Raw genomic sequence first — 22,387 nt, 5'->3', positions numbered from 1 at the left:
AATAGGTTTCTTTAGTATAGGCCTTTTTATTTTGACACGTCAAGGCCTGCCTTATTTTCAATTGATGGTCGACCCTTGCTCCAATCTTAGATTTAGGTTTAGGTTAGGTGTTTTTCCACCCTGCATTTTACAGTTTAATAAACACCCTTGAACTGTGATCGCCTGTGTATGTCTTTACTGTTGCCACCATGAGTTCCTTACACTAGCGAAATCTGAGAGGCCATAGTGAACCAGACGGAGGGAGGCCTGTTGTTGCAAGAAGGACCCGAGCCCGGCAGAGGGAGATCCCAGGGGCGAACAGCAATTGCCCAAATAACGTTTCTTTGTAATTGTGAAATCGGGGCAAAGAACAATCGCCCAAGGTGCAAGAACACTGAGAGAACGTTTGTTTGTTTGTTTGTTTGTTTGTTACTTTACATCAGCAAAACTTCTAAGGCAAGAGACTTTTGTAAGAAAGAGACTCAGCATCAAAAGGGTTTTTTGATATTGTTGAACTGAACTGTGAACCTCGTGCTGTCAAAGCCCAGGAGTGTGCTGTGCTCGAGAGACCCGCCTTGTCCCGTGCCTCAAACTTGGGGAAAGCAGACCCAGCCAAAACCATCCTATCATTTTGTGAACACTTCTTTCTTTTCTGGTGAATATTATCCCACACTCTTTTTTGGAACTTAGTGTATGATTGGCATTGTTTTATTTTTTAGTATAGGCCCTTTTTCTTTGACAAGACGCCACTAGGACTGCCTTATTATTATTTGATGGTTGTAGCTTGCTCTCATCTTAGATTTAGGTTTAGATTAGGCATTTATCTGACCCATTATACGGATCGATAAACACCTTGAACTGTGATCACTTGTGTCTGTCTTTACTGTTGCCACCATGAGTTCCTTAGTGGGCTGTTTCCTTTCGTTGGACCACTCGTTTCATTCATGATCACCGGCTGTGCTTGGGTGTAACGCTGTCTTCTTCCTTTTTTCTTGATTACAGCAAAGGCCTCACCATCAGCCCCTCACCTCCTCCCCAACACCGTCGTTAACCCGGGAGTTGAACCGGCATTCCCGATACAGTTTAAAGGAAGACTTTTCCCAGCTTCTTGGCTTCACCTTAAGAACTCTTGCTGTCCTGTGGAAATATGGACTTCTAGCCTGGATTTCTCAGCCTCTCCTTGGCAATCGCTCAGCCCCTTGGCCTTCTGTTCTCTGTTGCCTGGTTCTTGCTGGCCCTCGCTGTGCAGCGCTTTCATATACCCAGCCCTGCTCTTGAGTACCTGGGATTAGGGTAGGGATTCTCTGCCGGACTCAGCCTTGCAGCCTCCCTCAGTCTTCCCAAGAGCAACTGACCTCTCTCCCTCTGCAGTCCGTTTTTATGCACCTGTGTAATATTAATTGTCTGCAGGTGTGTGGTCAGGGTTGGATCTGCCTGACCTTGCCTGTCCTTGTTAAGGGGACAGACTGCCGTCAAGAGTGTTGTAGTATGTCCTCTGTATTTTAGCAGGTTTTTCACTGGTAATCTTCACCCCTCCAGGTTGCCTCCTCTTCTTCTTCTTAGTATTATTCAAAAATGGGGAGGAGGGCAAGGAATGGCACTGCCCATATTTTCTAAAGGTAGATTGGGCGCGTTGGTTTTTAAAGTCGATGAAGGGATTGTGGGAGCTGTAGTTTTTCTTCGGAATTAGTATAAAACGATATATGTTTTTGTCAGGGTGAAGGGGGCAGATGTATTGTTGTGGGTGAATGGGTTTTGGGTGATAATATCCCATAGTGACTGAGGGGATGTCGGGTAGGGATGTATTGGAACAGGGGGATACCATGTCTCGCCCGGGGGCCATACCATGTCTCGCCCGGGGGCCATACCATGTCTCACCCGAGGGCGCTCCTCCCACAGTCTCCAAGGATCCCTCCCCCAGGCGATCCTCCCTCGCCCGTCCGCCCCCAGAGCCCGGACCCAAGCAGTATGGTCCTCCCCTGGCCACCTGAGTCAGGGATCCCTGTGAATAGCATGGGAGAAACGCATCAGGTTTCTCACAACACTCTTCTGGAGCTCCAGTGCCTGGCGGTTTGAGGGCTCCCGAGGTGGGCTGGCCCTCTACAAGCAGGCCAAGGGTTGGGACTCCATGTGATACAATGGTGAGCCTTGTTTTGAGAGGGATAAGCTGGGGGACCTAGGTCTCGCAGATCAGGTAACAGAAACCATCCTCCACTCAAAACAGCTTAGCACTTTAAAAGTCTATAATAGACATTGGGTACATTTTCTAAAGCTGATAATAAAGTAGTATTTTGCCATATTGTTTGAATCTGTCTGGTTATTTGGGTCTGAGATCATTTATTATGGTAATCCCATTCTGCGCATAGGAACGCCCAAAGGTGGTACTGCAGGTTTTGATAACAGTGCGGATGGTTCTAGACCCTCGAATGCTTGATGTCTTCCACCATCAACTGGAAGACCGCAGTTTTCTGTGGAGAGCGATAGTACAACACGTGTGACAAGAGACAGTGGGCATGTGCTTCTTTGAAGAAATTCCTGTCTGGTCCCCGCAAGCACCCAATGGACAGAAGGTAAAGTAGTAGATTGGGGAAGAGTCAATTCCCGAAGGGCTCGTACTGAATAACGCTGATGCATGTAGAAACATAAAAAAGTTGCAAATAAAAGAGATGGGGCCGTATTGCATGTAAGTGTGTATATATATATATATATATATATATATATATATATATATATATATATATAAGATAACATGATTTATTAGGGAAAAGGAGATACCTCGATAGCTGTCCATAAGGAGGGAGAAGGGACCACACTAAACTCCGGAACTGAGGGATTCCTACAGCTACAGCCAAAGAAGGGTATGCGACACACTCCAAAATGGAGTAAAATAGAGATGAGATAGTTCTATCAGGAGAATAGGACAAGACGATCGTAGACAAAGTGTGCACACGTATTTGGGGGTTTGAAAAGATATCAGTGTAAACAATATGTTGACGTGTTTTTCATTAGTGGTGGTAAAATAGATCGAAAGCTTAAAAACTAGAAGAACGATAGTTATACAATTTGACAGGTTATTGGCCCTAGAAAAGCAAGCGATTGGTGCCAATCAAACCTAAGAGGGTAGTATACAAGAAAGAAAAGAATAAAATAGGCTTCTTAAATTATAAAAAATAAAAACAGGATAGTACGAAGTGATACAAATTATAAATGAAGAAATAAGATGGATATTGTTGTATAGGCTTGGAAATTGTTTGAAGAAATCGTTTTTTGGAAATGGGCGGCGATGGATGCTGTTGGCCCGAAGTGATTGTTGGAGTATGATTAATGAAATAATAAACGGAAAAACCTGGTAAGTATTGACAGTTAAAAATGACTTGTCACTACGGGGGACACTCCCCTTTTACATCTATGCAGGACATTACCAAGATATACACCTACGATTGGAAAGTAACAGGCAGAGTGGGTGAAAGGCATGACTAATAAAACACTAATGCCGTGGCCTCAAGAAGGCTTGTTATCAAAAACAGTACTGCGACACATGACAACATACTTGCATGCTACATATACAGGAAGAAGCTACAGAAAAGGTTAGCTATTTTAGAACTATGCAAGATGTATCAGCGTGAGAGAGAAGACCCGCCTGAGAAGGGGTGGGTGCTTAATCAGCATAAAGAGGAGGACGTAACACCTTCAGCTCCTCTTTCTCCTCCTAAAAATGATAGCACAACAATAGACAAACAGGCAATCTATCCTCTAAAGGAATTCAAAGCAGCAGCAGAGTATGTCAATCCAGCATACGCACCACCCGCTTAGAATAGTGAAAACAGCATGGAAGACCGTAAGAATAAAGAACGGAAATGTATGTCCACACGCGATGAACATAAAGAGTGGGATGAGAGAAGGGACATACCGATAGAAGTAGAAGAGGAAGTCAGGAGGCAAAAAAGAGAGAAGGACACAGCAAGTGGAATGACAATAGTACAGAACAAGTGGATGGGAGGACAGATACTACTTAAATTAGATGGGAAGGGCATTGATGATGTTAAAGAGAGAGGAAATCAAAAAGAAGGAAAAGGAAAGATAAAGAACAGACAAGAGAAAGAAAGAGAAAATGAAAGGAAAAACAAAGGAGGTATGAAGAACAGAAAAAAACAGACAGATTGGAAGAAAAGAAACATGAAGAAATAGAAGCCCAAAGATTGAAAGTACGTAGGATGCAAAGAAGGTGAGAGGAAGAAGAGAAAAGAGAGATGAGAAGAAGGGAAGAAGTAATGAGAAGAAGTAGGGGACAAAGGGATGACGAAATAGATCATATTTTTAATAGAAGTATGATACCCATTGAAGCATTAGAGTGATAGGAAGACGAGAGGGTATCACAACAGCCCCTTAGTGAGCTGCAAGGGATACCGAGAATACAGACATGGGCTGGTGAGCATGAGGCAGTAGGCATAGGAAAAAGGATTGGGGATCTATATAGACAATAGAGAAGGGTGGTTACGAAGCTATGGGGAGTGTTGCAGGATCTCCACCGAAGGAAACAGGAGATAGATCGGACAACGAAATGATGGATGAGCATAGGACGCTGTCCCTAAGTAGACTAGATCTTGAAGATGAGGGAAGGGATAATAGCCATACAAGTTGGGGTATAATGATGTCAGACGAAGAAAGGGTCAAAAATGAGAAACAGCAAAGAGAAGGGGCATGCAGTTTTTCGATAGACCCAACATAGCAAGAGGGGTAAAGTGATGATTTAGAAGACCCAAAACAAAAAACACCACAATCTACACCATATTCTGAAGACCACCAGCATGGTTGAGTAGTGCATAGGAAAAGACGAAACTAGAACCACATCGAAAACGCGAAGTATAGTTGGATATGATTTTGGACCAGGATTTACACAATTCCCGTAATTAGAGAAAGGGGGAAAGACGACCACAATAAATTATGTGGCCACAAATAGATAATGAAAACGTTAAATGTAAATTACCTAGTCTAACCACGGTGTGGGAAAATGGATGAGTTAGAAAGAATGACAGCTGGAATGACGCTAGCATTGGGTGACATAAAAGGCCCACTGGCAGCTATCCTGGTGGAGAGAGCCGACGACATTTGGGGGCGAGTAAGATACACGAGTGTAACAGGACAAAACACGACATAAATGCCGGGGCGCCATTTAATAATTGCAGGGCAGACACATAGAGAGCGCTTAGAGTACAGTATCCTGACACATCAGATATGGGTGTGATTATGACAAGGAAAATGGGAGAGGACGAAGATCCTCTTGTTTTTATTCAGGAGATTCAGGAACGTTGGTGTCTCAAGACGATAAAACAGTGGCATTATTTCATCATATTGTATGTCAGGTACTGCCTGAGCCAGTGCAACGGCAGCTGAAGAAACAGGTAGGGATGGAAGCAAAGCCATAGTTAGAAATACAGTTGACTATTGTACACCAATGTCGACTGTTGCAAGAGAAAAATAAGAAGAAAGCTGAAAATAGAAAGCAGCAGGAAGCCAAGTTAGTTCAGAAATAATTGTCAAAGTCCACTATAGAAGGAGCAGTATTGACAGGTGTGAAGGCGTGGCCACACGCGAAGTACAGACGGTGCAGCAAAGAAATGTAGTGTACCCTATGGATCAAAGTGGGTACAACTTTTGGCCACGAGGTAGAGGGCATGGACCGAAAGGACGAGGTGAATTTCAAAACCCTCAAGGGGAGGAAGATTTAATGGGGGACAGCTGCAACAATGTTAGAATTGTGGGAGGACAGGACATACAGCCCGAACGTGTAGACGTAGAGGAGGAGGCATGCAACAGAACTGGCAAGCTCCAATAGGGGGGGTGAGCTATTCTCCACAGTACAATACAGAGCCACAGGAATATTATGCCCATGATCACACGCATTATCAGAGAGGCGTGCCACAAACACAGCAAGCGCAGCAGATCCCACAACAAACGCAGTCACCACAAGGGCAACAACAGCAAGCACCCATGCAGGCACAAGTACAGACACAGCAACCACAGTATGCACCAATGCAACAAGCGACAGTGCCACAAGGAAGGCGAATACAGGAGCCTCACAAGCGTCCACACCCAGGATAGGGAGTGTGACAGTAGTAGGAGGGAATCCTTTTATGGGTACAGGGATTCATTTATATCCATAATAGTACAGCCCATAGAGTGACCTGGTCTGTTAGGTACTATCAGTGACAACAGACCCACAAGACGAACTGAGGGTCAGGGTAACAAAAGGAGGCAAGTAACTTTCATTCCTCGTGGCTACAGGAGCAACTTATTCCTGTGTGCGAGAGGGAAAATACCCATTGTCTGGGATCGCCATGAATGTGCAGTGATTCTCTGGGGTCACACGTTTGGTTCCTTTTACTGATGAATTACCACTTTCTATAAGTGAATATGACGTGTCGATGCCACTATTGTACTCTCGGCAGACACCAGTTAACAAATGAGGATGTAATTTGATGAGAAAACTAAACATGGCGATATCTTTTTCTGACAAAAGGGATAGTGTGTTCAACTCCAGGGATACACTATGTAAATGTGTACGAATTTATACTAGCCTTTACAGGCCAAAGGGCATTACAAGGGGTCTCTTTAGACCCAGAAATATTTTTGTATGGAGTAAACATTTTGTTGACATGGCTTCCCGGACTGACAGGGAAAATATTGAGAATACGTGATGAATTTTTGTTTAGACCAGAAACACCTATGGATGATGAGTAAGGACAGGTCATTCCTATAGAGTTAGAGGCAGCAGTGGTAAATCGAGAAAGGGTGGTTGTTCATGGGACAGATGATGAGGGAAGAGCATGGAGAACAGGAATAGCCCTTAAGGAAGGCTACAGACAGGTTTGACATACAAAGACTTTTTTAGCGATGAATATTCATACGATGAATTGTATTTTTCATAAGTCTCACTTACTAGATGAAAACTGAGAATAGAGAAATACCACAGAGAATGGCATTGGTAAAAAAGAAACTGTCATTTTTCCAGGAAGATTTAGAAAAGGTGTCAAGCATTTTATGGACCAAAAGTCCTTATGACGTGGGTCTATTGAGTGGAGCAGGAGCAGTTCAAATAAAGCTTAAAACCAGGAGCAAGTTTGCCACATGCAAAACAGTACCCCATGTCTAGAGAAGCAGATGGAGGCATATTTTAGACTATTTATGCTTTAATAAAGCAAGGAATATTAGTGCTCTCAGAATCCCCATGTAACACGACTATGTACCCAGTGAAGAAATCAACTAGGGGGTTGTTGAGAATTATTCAGGCTTTCTGCACCTTAAACAATATTGCTGAAGCAGAGTTTTCTTTGGTTCCTAACCCAGCTACAATATTATGTAATATCCCAGCTAAAGCCAAATATTTTTCAGTAATAGATTTAAAAAGTGCCTTCTTTTCAATTCACCTTCATGAAGACTCACAGGATTTGACTTTGTTTTTGTCTAGAAATCCGTGCCTGAAACATACGAGACTGCATCAGCGGTACTGTAAGCCCCCATCAATCTTTAATAGAGTGCTTCAGCTGGACCTAGGTAACATACAACTCAAGAGTACAATAATACAGTATGTAGATGATATATTAGTGAACAGTGAAAACAGAGGAAAGATGCAGGGAAGACTCAGTTCGACTAATGATAATATTAGCAGAAAAAGGATACAACTTAGACAGGAAGTATCCTGTACAAAGGGCAGCTCATCTCTCAAGAAGGGAGAAAGGTGACACCTGAAAGAGCAGAAGCAATCATGACAACTCCAAAACCTGAGAGAGTAAGGGAAATGCAACAATTCTTAGGCCCATGTAATTATTGTAGGGCCTGGGTTTTTTATTACAGTAGATATATTCAACCACTTTTAAAAGGACTCAAGCAAAGCACAGGTAAGTAAAATTAGGATAACATGGTGTCATGATGCCTACCCCCGGGCATCCGGATCGAGTCCATCAGCCCCGGGAGCAGGCATCCAGATACTCATTAAAACCCCAACAGCCCCGGCTGAGGGCCGTTTGGATTCAGTCCTGGCACCTTAGGTGCCAGTCTCATCATAGAAATCAGTCCTGGCGCCATAGGCGCCAGGCTCATAGACTTTACTTACTTTATGCAGACCATGCAGCAAATGAGTGCAAGCCAACGTGAGGCCTGGATGGAACTATTTTATTACAGGGACTATTTTTCACTCGGGTGTGGTTTTGGGGAACTTCTTACCTGGGACTACTTTGCAGGCTATTTAAACCACGCCCGAACAGCAGCCCATGCTTTGCGTTATTCTGCATCCAGCAGCGTGACGCTCACCGTGTCTGCAAGTCAGCATCCAGTCTTCTGCCACGCCCGCCTCGAATCCGGAGCTCCTAGACAAAAGGCAAAGAAAGCAGAAGAGGTTAGATCACAGACATTATTTGATTCCTTACCTGATTCCGGACCCAGCACATCTCCGAGCCTGGAAAGGACATTATTTCAGCACGCGTCGCTTCGCCAGCAGAAGCGCCGCGTTATACTCACCAGTCCACTGCATCTTTCGACTCGGCGCTGCCTCCATCATTTTCTTCGTCGAAACCCAGCACCTGAGGGGAAAACAAAAGGAATAACAAGGTGAGCCGAGAAAACCAACAAGGAAAATCTCTTTGCCACCATAGGCTTACCTGCTTTACCAGCGGAGGTATTATTCTTTAATTTGCCGCATCTTCCTATGCCGCACCTATAAAGGGAGAGAAAACAGCAAGTTAAACTCATGCAACTTTTACCGGACAGTGTTTGGTAATACAGACTCTTACCTGAACGCCATCAGCTGCCTCCAGGCAATATTCTTTTGGACCCAGCTGCAACCTAACGAGGGAATGGAACAAGAGTGAACATCGGACATATTGAACTCTTTGAACTTTATAGACACTGGAGTCAATATTCCTCCGGAACTCCTCCAGTACCTTCAACCCAGTGAAGTAACTGGTATCTACGCGCCCCTGCATGCCATGCAGGATGGAGAGCTCATCATTTAAAAACATAAGGTGAGGTTACCAAAAGGGAATATCGGAGGTGATTAGTGGGGAGAACGAGAACTGTTGAGGGGCCATCACTAAAGTCCACAGGTGGCTAAATCCCTTTCTCCACTTGCAGGAGAATACTTCTACCAGTCCAGCAGACAAGATTAGGCGGGCCAGTCCAGACTGTCATCTCTTCACTACGCATCACGTTGGTGGAGACCGCAGCTGTCCGGGTCCGATCGACGCCCCTGTGGGAACCAGGTGAGCGTAACACATGGACAGATGAGATGACTGAAGGATTTTAAGTATTAAAAATGGCGATTTCCACAGCCCCTGTGTTAGGAATAGTAGACTATAATGAAGAATTTTACTTATTCTCGCATTCAAATGGAGAAGTGATGACAGCAGTACTTACACAGAAGATGACATTAGGACAAGGACACAAACCATTAGCCTAATATAGTGGGATTCTAGACCCAGTAATATAAGGCCATTATCCTTGCAAACAAGCGTTAGCTGCTGCTGCTATCGCGATTGACAAAGCTACCAGTATTACGATGGGATGCTCAATAACGTTATTTGTCGAGCATTCCCTATTTGCCATTTTGGAGGAACCCAAAAGTCCATTGACTACACAAAGAGCGTCGGGATATGAAGTGATTATCTCAAATCCAGAAATCAAAATTGTTAGATGTGGAATAGTGAATCCAGAGATTCATAGCAGAGCCAGTAGAAAAAGAGGACTATGTACATTACTGCCCAACATACACTGAATTTTATGATGATATTCCCCATGTTAGAGAAAATGCTCTTGGAGGGGTGGACGTTCTCTTTATTGATGGTTCTTGAAAAATTGATCAAACGACTAGTGAAAGGCATACTGGTTAAAAGAATGGTGAATTCGAAGTAGTGACGAGTACGAGATTGCCTTCACATTGTTCAGCGCAGGCTGCAGAATTAGTGGTGCTCATCGCTGCACTTCAGAGATTTGAAGATGAGGAAGTGACGGTGTATTCTGACTCCGCCTATGTGATGTCAACCATACACGCAGGGTTATCACGTTGGAAAAGGATGGGTTTCCTCTGTGCAGAAAGAACTCCAGTGCAACATGCTTCTCTATTGAACAAGTTCATTAAACTACTAAAGCTTCCATTGGCTATCACAGTGGTGAAATGCACAGCCCATACTAAAGGGGCACACATGATTTCTCGTGGTAACAAAGCCACAGAGGCAAAAAGAGCAGCATATTTTCCAAAAAAGTCTGATTTTAGTTCTTCCATTAGGTATAAAACACAGGTTTTCCTACGCCTATCACCCACAGACGAATGGTGTCTGTGAGAGGTTAAACTGACTTCTCAAAGAAAGCATAGCAAAAATCTAAATTACTCTGAAGGGGTGGCTGCACTGCCTACCCTTGCTTTGTTTGCCCTGAGAAACCAGCCTGGCCCAGATCACCACCTAACTACTCAGGAGTTAGTGACTGGACGCCGTATGAGAGTACCTCTTTCTCCTCCCACTTGAATAAAAACTGATGCACATAGTGTAGCGAAAACATTAGGGGACGAAATACATGATTATTTAACAAATATGACCGCTAGTGCTCCTTTTATTTTTCAACGGATCAAAAATCGAAGGAAAGGTTCAAAGTAGATTGGCCAAGACACCCAAACAACTGATTTTACTTACTTGCTTAAGCAGCCTAGTTTATACACAGGGGACCAAATACCAGTAAAGAGATTTGTTCGTACTTGGAACAGGCCCCGCTTCAAGGGACCGTACCTAGTAGAGGAGGTCACTCCTATTGCTGTAAATTTTCAAGGGAGAAGAGCCTGGCTGCATATGAATGAAATAAAGCTCTACAAGGGCGAGACCCCGACCCCTCCAACAACCGCTGACAGTGAAGCAAGAGAAGAAGTTCCCTGCATGAAATACCTATACATGATGAAGTGTCTCAGTCATCTAGCAGCATGTACGACAGGGGGACAATTTGAAGGAAGATGGGCAACCCTACGGTGGCGATCGGAGAAATCATTTCCATATGAAGATGCTTACATAAAGATACAGAAGATGGAAAAAGATCCAGGTTGGACGAGCAGAATGCTCCTGTGCTCATTTGGTGGTATGGCTGGAGAACAGATAAGGATTGTTGAACAAAAGAGACTGGGTTGTGCAGATGTATGTGAAACACCAGGATTGCCAGGATGCTGGGAGAGACCTCAGATGTTGGTATACGGACGGTTGCCACAAGTACAGGATGGGAACAAGGAATGCTAACATCTAGTGCACATATATTGATGACAGCACCAGCAAGGATAGTGCAAATAGTGAATGATGAATGACTAAAGTCGTGGGCCAAGTATTCAAAATTACTGAGATTGGTTAAAAATGAAGTAGGACCAGTGTCCATAATACCAATGAAGACTGCAACACTGCGTTTCCTAAACAGAGCTCGCAGTTGGAGAAAATAAAGGACACAAGCAAATCATTGATGTACCAGGAATGAATGGAAGAACTGCAGTGCTGATGGGCCATTATTGAGCTTGTGGATCTAAGGCCTACATGCAGTTGCCTAAAAATTGGGGAGGAAAGTGCTCTATGGTGATCTTACATGTTCCTGCATTGGTGATTCCCCAAAGTGATATCCATATTGACAGCTTTCTGAAGATGGATACATACCAGAGGAAGAAAAGATTGGTTAACCTTATTCAACAAAAGAGAGAGAATTACTTCTCGGCAAAATCAATGGAAGCCCATCATGACATTCCAGATGAACATAAATTATTCAGCAGAACGTCAGTGATATTGACAGCCATATTCATGCCAGGAATTCAAACTGCAGTAAACACCAAGTGGTTACAAATCACTAGGTGGGGGCTGCTACAAACAATTGACGTGACAATAAAATGATTTATTGCGATCAGAGAAGAACTGAGGGTCATCACACTCATGACCCTCCAGATCAGTTATGGCCTGGACTTAATTATAGCAGCCAGAAAGAGGCGTGTCTGCCAAGATCGGGCCTTCTTGCTGTACATACATACCTGCCCACGATGGAGGAAAAGGAACCCTGACAGAAGCAATAACTATGCTGTCAACCCTGCATACGAAGATGGTGGAAGAAGATGAGACTGTGGATGAAGATTGGTTTTCATCCTTGTTCTCATGAGTTGCAACCTGATTGGCCAATGCCTTCAAACTACTTGTAGAAATACTAGTGTTAGTGTTGCTGGGATTCTGTCTTCTAAGAATATTCATAGCACAGTGCATGAAAACAGCAAAGAAAGCCATTGGGATGAATATAATGATCGATGTGAATGCTCTGACTGATGAGCACACACAGACCAAAAACACCACCTGTGCGCGGAAGAGAAAGTCCTATGGCACCCCCAAGAACAAAGTTTTTTTTACCTTAAGGATCATAAGAACTATGTAGGGCATTGGATGTTCTGTCAACCAACTGGGGAGTGCTGTCATATGACCTGGAGTGTGGATGAACACATAAAGAGTGCAGGCAACCTGAGGGGGGTGACTAAGATATGGATCTCTATCCCTCTCACTACCTCTCTCACTTGGACTGACCACTCTCTTCTATCAACACACCTGAAGCGCTCCTCTCCTCTGGCAGCAACACACCAGGCACAGCCACTCGGCTTCAAGATCACCAGACCCATGAAAAAAGTGACAGTGGCTACCTTTACCTCCACCTACTCTCCTCCTCCCATTCCTGTTGCTGAATCCCACCCTGACACAGCCCTCACTATCCATAATCTCTCTATCTTCAACACTCTTGATATTCTTGCCCCCGTCATGAGGGTCCAGCTGAAGCCTTCCAAAAAGCGCAACTCTTGGTACGACTTCCGACCTGACTGCCCTTAAACGCAAGTGTAGGGCAGCTGAGCGGAAATGAAATACGGTGGGTGGACCATCTGACAAACAGGCCTGGAGCCTCCTTCAAAGGCAATATCGACTCTGCATCCGCTCCAAGAAAAGGGTCTTTATTTAAGCCTGCATCCCTGTGGCATCAAACAACACGGCCAAACTTTTCAAAGTCTGCAAGGAACTGGCCAATCTTGCAGCAGCCTTCTCTGTCACACCCACCCAGGACCTCTGCTCGGCCCTGGCAGCACACTTCACCACAAAAACCCAAGACATCCATTCCTCCTTTCCTCCCACACCACAGCACACACCAGCACCTGTGACTCCCTTGGCCCCACTTCCACTCTTCTCTCTCACCCGTCACCTTGATGAGGTCGCCAGACAAGTCCGATCTATGAAGGCCTCATCCAAGTAAGTGGACCCTTGCCCTTCCAAAACCATCAAGGACAACATTGACTCCCTCGTCCTAGCCTTGCTGAGCTTTGCAACCTCTCCTTTTCCACTGGAGTTTTCCCAACTGCTCTCAAGGACTCCATTGTGCACCCTCTGCTCAAGAAACCCTCTGCTGACCCCTCCATTCCGTCAAACTACTGCCCGATCTCTATCACTTCTTTCCTGGGCAAACTCCTGGAGAAGCTGGCTATCTCTCAGATAAACCTCAATATGGAATTAATCAGTTGTTTCCACGACCATCAGTCTGGCTTTAGAGCACCCATAGGCACGGAAACTGCTCTTCTGAACGCTCATGAAGACCTGCTCTCAAATCTTGACACTAACACTCCCTCTGTCCTCATTCTCCTTGACCTCTCCTCCGTCTTTGACACGACTAACCACAACATCCTGATCTCACGGCTTTATGACACCCTGGGAATCACAGGTCGGGCTCTGGCTTGGTTAACCTCTTTTCTCTCCGACTGCCCATCCCATGTCGAACTCGGTGCCTTTCTCTCGACTATCACCCTCTCAACCTGCGGCGTTCCCCAGGGTTCTAACCTATCCCCCTGGTTCTTCAACATCTACATGGCTACCCTGGCACGTTTGATTGCCACTTTCACCTCTAATTTCCAGTGTTATGCGGATGAAATGCAACTATCCTTCAGACTACCCACAGCCGCCTCCTCCTCCTCCTCACTCCTCCTCACTCATACCTGACTGTCTGTCCATTATTCAGTTATGGTGTGCTGCAAACGACCGCTGTCTCAATACCAGTAAAACTGAGATTGTTCGCATTGGGACCCCTGCTCCCGCTTTCCCCTTCTCACTCTAGGCGACCTCCCATGGCTCTGTGCCCACTGCCACCTGTGAGGCCAAAAACCTTGAGGTCTTCTTCGACTCCACTTTCCTTCTCCTCTCACATTTCTGACATCTAAAAAAAGTCTAACTATCAACTGCACCTCATCAGAGGCACTCTGCCTTTTCTCACTTTCCCCCAGCGTCTCAGTCTCCAGAGCCCTGGTTCTCTCTAGGCTGGACTACTGCAATAACCTCTTCCTCAATCTCCCTGCTTTTGGCCTGCGCCCTCTGAAACTCATCCAGAACAGAACAGCAAGAAAGCAAGGCTTTCTGGGGCCTGGGACCAAAATACCTTCAACTATCCCTCCGTAAATACCTCCCCTCTCAAGCCCTTCTCTCCTCTACCTCTAACTCCCTCTGGGTCAGTCGTTTTTCAAAGAAATGAGCTAGGGATAGATCTCTGTCTTTGGCTGGGTGCTCCCTTTGGAACAGCCTCCCTGCCATCTTGAAACTTGAGGAGAACCATCTCCGGTTCCAGAAGCAGCACAAGACCTTCCTCTTCGCTTCTGCCTTTGCCCCTGTTGATCTGCTTTCTCTCTCAGCACTGTGCTCCTGGCCACCCTCTGTCCCATGGGCCCAGGTCACCCTGCTCACCCTGCCACCCTCCTGCACTGCCTCCGGGCCATCCCTTGCACTGGGGTCTGTATCTGTACCCATACAGTCCCCCACCCACTTTTCTTCTGCACTTATCAGATACACCCTATCTGACTAACCTTGCACTTTGCCAATTGCTGGCTGCACTACTACTGTGTATCGCCTTTATTTATTGTACTTATTATTATTTATTCTGTTCTCTCCTCTGTTCCGCACTTTCCACTTCTCCCCCTTCCATGCACTTTCCCCTTTTCCCTTTCCCGTGTATTTGCGTGCTCTTAATGTCACTGGGCCTAGTAAGATCGTAGTTTTTATCCTCCCCTGTTACCGCTCCCTTTGCCTGGTCGCGCTCTGAAACACTTGTGTACGAGCGCAATATAAATAAAATATCATATCATATCCTTGGCCTCAAGCCCAGGGACTGCATCTCTCCGGCGCTGAAATCCCTACACTGGCTCCACGTGGATGCAAGGATCAAATTCAAGACCCTCTTCATTATCCACAAGGCTTTCTGAGACCTGGTACCTACTTACCTTCAATGTTGCCTACCTAAATACTGTCCCTCTCGAGCCCTCTGCTCATCTACCTCCAACCTTCTGCGAGTGAGCCGGTTCTCCAAGAAGAGATTTGGAGGGAGATCCCTTTCCTGAGCAGGTGCCTCCCTCTAGAACAGCCTCCCTGCCACCCTCCGTCTTGAGCCTGATATTCTTAAGTTCCGTAAACTCCTCAAGACCTTCCTCTTCTCATCCTCCTTCTCTCTCACCCTACCCTGCTAACCTAGCTCTCTGCTCTTCCTTCTCTCCCTCCTCTTCCATACAGATTACTGACTGGCCACCTGGTGTACCTTCAGAGTCTCACAGGTCCCAGGCACACCTGCCAGTCCTTCTACACTTGCCTCAGGCCCTGCACCCCACCCCCTCACTGAACTTGTAATAAATCCTAGAGAGCTTCTCTCTCCTCACTTATCCAGTCTCTACCGACTGGGTGTACTTGGACCCCTGGCCCTCCCTTGCCTGGCCTGCACTTGCACGATTTGTATACAGCTCTGCATTAAGATCATTCTGTCTGTTCTCCCTTGTCTTCACCCCTTAGTGTGCACTTGAAGAAAAACGCAGAATCGCTGTCAGGCCTCTTTTCGGTATCTAAACTGTTAAATGTTATCATATTCACTTACTCTGCCTGTGCAGACCGTTATCGTCTCAGAAATTCAAGGGCTCTGAGCGACTGTTGGTTTTTTCCCCCCCGTGTTCCCATCCTCGAGCGCTTTGAAACACTTGCCTGTGTATAGGCGCTTTATAAATAGACATTACCATACCATACCATCTCAAAGAAGCCATTCTGTGGAGGAGAAAATGAAGAAAATTGAGAAGGAGGTGGTGGTCGAGGACTCGACCAGAGGGGAGAATGTAGAGAAGCAGACGTGCACATCATTGATAGAACCCGCTCCCTGACCTCCGACATAATGGATGAAGAACAATAAAACACTATGCATGACAGCAGATTTCATTCCAATACCGCACTGAATATATAAGAGACGTTATGCACTCAGACAACTATACTGAATGTACCCTCAAACTGAAGTGGTAGCAGGAGATCTGCAGACACCACTGAACATCGAAGAGCTGTAAAGGAAATATGACAAGTGCAAAGTTATGTCATAAGGAGAAGACATGATGACGCACAGAAACGAGATAAGAATACTTGAAGAATGAAGATGTAAATGAAGAAACAAAGTAACCATATACACGAGTGAGAAGAAATCATATATACAAAGAAGATAAGTAATCAGATGAGTAGTAAATGTATATACGCAGAAACACTAGGTAGATGAGCCACATGGAAGCTTGCTGCAGTAGAAAATATAACACAGGTAAAGCGGCCATGTATAAAAGATGGTCGTCGGCTTGGAATAAGTTAGCGAAAACATTGAAGGAGAGAGAACAGGTTTGCAGAGCTGACAGACGCTGGAAAATGGATGTGCACTCCAAACAAAGGATACCTGTTGGCCAGAGATCAAGGATGCCACAGCAAGAAGCAAGTGCAGGGTACAAAGGGAGTCAACATGGATAAGCAATGTATCTAGGACATATTTCTCTTAGATTAAGTAAATGAGCGAACATTTGCGAATGCCAAGTATTGAACAATTAAGGATGCAAAAAGCATATATAAGATGGAGAAAATTAGTCTCCAGAGGACGAAGAGGGTAATGGCACCAGACATCATTGAATCAAATAGCACTAAATAGAAAGGCGAGATGGGCAAAATCATGGTCTGCTCACACGTGGTGTCACACTCTGAGTCCTCAGACTCTTGGCTCACCTGTTTGTTTTTTGATGTTTTCTTTCTTGCAGGTTTCTCCTTCTTTATGGAGGTTCGGGTCTTGTACAGGAAAGGGTGTGTCTTCTCCGACGCCAGTCTGCAGGCAGGTAACTGATAGATGATATCCCGGGCTCCTGCCGAGGGAGGATGCGATGGCCCAGAGATCGTTCGGTATCCAGGAAGGATTCCAGGAAGAGCCAGGTAAGTAAATCAGGAGGGAACAAGGAGTCCAGGAGGTTTCAGAAGCTGCTCGTGCGGCTCCGCAAAAATGGAGATAGCGAGGAGCGGCACGGAACAATAACACAAGGAAGGAAGGGGAAAGGGCTTAATCGCATATGAAGCCAAAGGATAGAGATAATAGGACGAGGAAAAGGAACCAGGAAAACCACTTGCCGGAACGAAGGGCACGGACAAGCTTAGCGTTGCGACACGCATAGCCGCGGGGGCGTGCCTCTTTTCACGGAAGAAAAAAAAGCAGTACCGGGAGACTAGACTGTGTGTTCCCCCACAGTGTCAGCCATGTTGAGTGTAAAGATGGATGCAATAATATGATGTTTGAGGGACCAAGTTGTCCAGAAAGGCCGGAATCTGTGATTCATGACACGTGGTGCAAGACCAGGAAACAATGTCTATTCATAAGCTCCAGACGAAGATAACGATGTACCTTAACTCCCCTTAAAGTTCCAGAGAAGAGAACATCCAGCAAGGTCAACTACAAAGAAGAAATTGTGGCTGAAGGCTTAACCGTTGAGAGATGGTAAACTAATTGGGCAAGTGGGCAGTTGTCCGACGTTGTTCTCTGCACCTGGGTTTCATTTTGCTTACGTGATGCTAACAAGACGAATTTCCAAGGTTAGGAGAGAATGCCAACCAATCATGAGGGTCTATGCAATGGTGAGCATACATTGTTGCAGGGGCCAATTCGCTGTGGTTATGCTGCTATAATCTGTATTATACGTAGTAAGAGGGAAGGTCAAGATATGACTGCAGCAAAAGGGGCAGTCAATTATGTTACTAACATTTAAAGGGGATATGTTCCCCTAACCAATCCCTCCTTCCGATAGGTTTTATTATTTGCTGCGTAGGACAATGTCATAGCTGACGTACATCGAAGTATAAAGCCTTTGTATAATCAAAAATGTAACTGAGAGTGAGTGAGCTACAATTTGTTGTTCGCCATGGTTCCATACTTTATTGAGCTGATAATAAAGTAGTGTTTTGCCATATTCTTTGAGTCTGTGTGGTTAGTTGGGTCCGAGATCCTTTATTATGGTAATCCCATTCTGCGCATAAGAACGCCCAAAGGTGCTACTGCACACTCTCTTCTGGATCTCCAGTGCTACAGAGTTTGGAGGATCCTGAGGTGGCCAGGCCCTCTAAAAGCGGCCCAAGGGTGCAGGACTACATTTGATACAATGGTCAGACTGGTTTTTGAGAGAGATAGGCTGGGGGACCTAGGTCTTGCGGATCAGGTAACAGAAACCATCCTCCACTCAAAACAGCCTAGCACTTTAAAAGTCTATGGTACATTTTCTAAAATTGTGAGAAGGTTCTGATGTCCCTTTCCTTCAATGTAATATTCTGGCCATTGTTCAGTTCCTTCAGGATGGCCTTGACAAGGGTCTGTCAGTGTACCCCCCTAGCTCTCGGTGGGCTGCCCTTAAAACTCTAAAATTCCTTACCTCCTCTTGGCCTCCCTCCTATAAGGGTCTGTCTCCCTGGGATTTACCCTTAGTCCTGATATTCCTACAGAATCCTCCCTTTTGAACCCATTGATCGAAATGGCATTAAAGACCTCACCACAAAAACGGCTTTTCTGCCATTACCTTGGCTCGTAGATTGGGTGAAATTGGGGCACTTTTGTGTAGACCGCCCTTGCTTAAGGTCCTTCCTAATGCTCTTATTTTGAGGTATGGCCAGAAATGTCTCTGCAAGATGGTCTTCAAGTTTCATGTGTCTCAAGTTGTGGTTCTCCCCGCTTTCTTTCAGGATACTCAATCTCCTGAACAAGCGTGACACGCCATATATGTGGAGATCGGTCTTCAAATACCTCTCCCGGACGGAGGAGTTTAGACAGTGTCCTGGTGATTTTGGACAGCAGGGGCAGGAAAAAAAACGCCTGTGGTGCATAGCTCTCAACCATTTGTCTCGCAAAGGCGGGTGAAATCACCCGATTTTGTTTCTGGCGGGTGAGACGCCCATTGGAATGAATGGGCGTGCAGGAGGCTTGGCGGGTGAGTCAGCCCTTTGCAAGGCGGGTGACACCCGCCAAAAGTGGGTGAGTTGAGAGCTATGGTGGTGTCAATCAGTGTTGGATTAGGAATGTTATTTCCATGGCCAAAGTGGCATCTGGATTGCCTGTTCTTGAACATATGCAGGGATGCTCCAAAAGAGGCATAGCAGCCTCCTGGCCAGACATGCATGGGGACTCCCTATATATCTTGTCTGTAGGGCTGCCACTTGGGTAGACCCCAACTCCTTCATTATGCATAATAGAATGAACATGAATAACCCCAAAGGATGCTTCCTTTGGGGTTGGAATGCTGTCGTTGTGGAGAATCTGATCACATTGTTGGGTTGGACTTCTGTTTAATAGTATTGGTGAGGAGATGTAACATCTTTGAGTGTCATGGTGTTTTTCTTCCACAGTACTCTGGTTGGATTCACATCATCGGTAAGTACTGGGACGAGGGACATAATTGAGGATAGGATTGCATTGAAGTAGGAAGTATTATATCTCCAGGGGAGTGAAGAAAAAAAGGGTTAAGGTAAGGACTGTGACGAGGAAGAGTAGGACTTGGAGTAATACAGATTATCTGTATTTACCGGGGCATTACCGCTGTTTGTATCGCAGCAGAAAGGGGCCCCGTGCACCCGGGGAGGGAAAGGACGACATACACTGTAAAGAAGAGTGGTCCACATCAAACTTGAGTAGCGTCCTATGGAAACACATCCTAAAATGTATAAGACACCTCTGTTGTATAGGAAGTGGGTATATGTGTAAATGAAGGTGACCCGTGTGTTATCGAACAAGCCTTGTCTCCAAAACATAACTGGTTCTTCGTCTGTAAATCATCACATGCTACAATTTCTCAATCGTATCTCTCAATATCTTACACACTCACCTCTGCAGAAGTTACACGGCCGAATTACACAACCAGTAAATTACCCTTACACAACCAGTGAACTACCCTAACCAGAGAACAGTGCGTTTCGTACGTCACTAAAACCAGACGTCGGAAATGCGTAACTACTTCCTTTCATCTAATTGGATAGAGCGTTAGAAGAAGATGAACCTGACCAAACCTCTACATCACGTGACATTTACGTTTCACATATACGTTCTGCAGGACTGTGCTTGCTTCGGTTTGTTGCTGCAATAAAGGTGTTTTCTTGTCGATTTGCTTGAGGATTTTAAATAAAATAGTTTACACCTTTCAACCGGGTGACATGGCTGCTGTATTGTGTCCCAAACTGAGATTCAGATAGTGGGATTACATTAGGGGGGAGAGACCCATAAGTAGAGCTGGGAGAGCCAGGGATTTATTGGTTAGGACCAAGCCATAGCTCTCAACCATTTCTGTCACAAAGGCGAGTGAAAATATCCGATTTTGCTTTTTGCGGGTGAGAGCCCATTGAAATGTATGGGCGTGCAGGAGCCTTGGCGGGTGAGTCAGCTTTTAATAAGGCGGGTGACACCCACCAAAAGCGTGTGAGTTGGGAGCTATGGCTCTGGCCTGCCCCTTAGGGTGAAACGCGAGCCGAGCCAGGGGAATGGACGCGTGAAACAGGAGAGCTCTGTGTCAGGGGTTGGGGTGGGGGTGTAGAAAATAAACTGGTGTTGCAGAAAAGGGGTGCGAGGGGACTAGGGGCTGAGAAAAGGAGTGCAAGGGGATTAGTGTCTCAGAAAAGGGGTGCAATGGGCCAGAAGAGGAGTCCAAGGGGGCTGGGACCTGAGAAAAGGGGGCTGGCGGCCAAGAAAAGAGTTGCAAGGGGGCTGGGGGCCAGGAAAAGGGGTGCGAGGGACTAGGAGCAAAGAAAAGGGGACCAGGGCCCAGAAAAGGGGTCTGTGAAGAGGAGTGGAAGGGGCCAGAGAAAAGTGCTATGAAGTGGCTGGGGCTGAGAAAAGGATTGCAAGTGGTCTGGAGGCCAAGAAGAGGGGTGTGAGTGGGCTGGGGCCCAAGAAACGTGATACGAGAGTGCCTGGGCGAGAAACAGAGTGCATACTTGCCAACCCTACTGATTTAGGCAGTAGGCTACTGCTTTTTAAGCAGTCCTACCACCTACAGATTTGGGTGACAAATCCTACTGCTTTTTACAGGGGCAGCTAATTTATGTGACTCTAAGGCAGGCTGCTTGAGAACGGCCCAGGACAAAGCATGCAACACATTAGTTAGTCTGTCTGTGCGGTGGGTGGGTAAGTGATTACTTTAAGTGATGGGCTCAGACCAATCCAGTGACCTGACAGCTACATGACTCTGCCCTGCACTCTGGGCTGGACAGGCCTTAGGTGAAGCACCAGTGAAGGCAAGTGGCACAGCGTACCACCATCACACAGCATCTGCCTATCAGACTGAGGAGGGTATCAGTCTCCATGTTGTTCAGTTATTCATCTTGCACTGCAGGAATACATATGTACTGCCCATGCTGCTGCTACAGAACAGTGGCAAATGTTGCCTAACAGCTCTGTGTGATTACCTTCCGTGAAGTTAGGTTAATTAATTCGGTGTTAACACAATTAGTGGCTAGGGTGGGACAGGAGGTCAGGCATGCACGTGCCTGTTATGTGGTCAGCACTACAGGAGCATGTTTTTTTTCAATTTTATTTTTTTAAACAGAGGTTGCAGGCAGCTGGAGGGGCTTGGGGCCGGCCCCTGCTTTGCGCAGGCAGTGACCCGAGTTTAGAGTCAGGGTCCAGCCAAGGTAGTGATCCGGGCCGGACTGACCTACTCTGGGCTCGCCCAGCTCTACCTACAAGACCAAATAGAGGTCTGCTCAAGATACCAGTTAAATATCTCATGACCGCCAGGTCCCTCTTCCTTGTCCCAGAACTTACCTCTGAGGTCCCACCTCCGCATTGGGAGCACCCTTTGTTTTCTCTTGATGTATAATACCTCCCACTTACCCATAATCCCAGGTTACCAATTTCCCAAGCCGGATCATGGGGCATTCCCCGCTCAGGGAGGGAAAGGAGGGTCGTCGGTACTGTGAAGAGGAAGAGTAGGACGGTTATGTATGACCCTCCCATGTGCATTGCCCCTTTATGGCGATGTGTCCCTCCCACATGTATTGCACCTTTAAGATGGGCCATGACTGTTTCATGGTGCAAT

The 22,387-nt window shown here is 45.9% G+C and overlaps 1 protein-coding gene across 1 annotated transcript in view; it reads right to left on the bottom strand.

Moving 5' to 3' along the window:
• Positions 1-20,273, bottom strand: part of SIRT4 (sirtuin 4) — a 59,307-nt gene extending 39,034 nt beyond the window's left edge. Inside the window, exon 1 of the mRNA XM_069619745.1 lies at positions 20,183-20,273. The gene's annotated coding sequence lies outside the window, so the exon portion shown is untranslated. The remainder of the gene's footprint in view (positions 1-20,182) is intronic.
• Between the last annotated feature and the right edge of the window lie 2,114 nt (positions 20,274-22,387).

The sequence above is a fragment of the Ambystoma mexicanum genome, chromosome 10 (assembly GCF_040938575.1).
Source record: "Ambystoma mexicanum isolate Mex_15411 chromosome 10, UKY_AmexF1_1, whole genome shotgun sequence".
Lineage (NCBI taxonomy): Eukaryota > Metazoa > Chordata > Amphibia > Caudata > Ambystomatidae > Ambystoma > Ambystoma mexicanum.
This window is presented reverse-complemented; position numbering and strand designations above follow the sequence as displayed.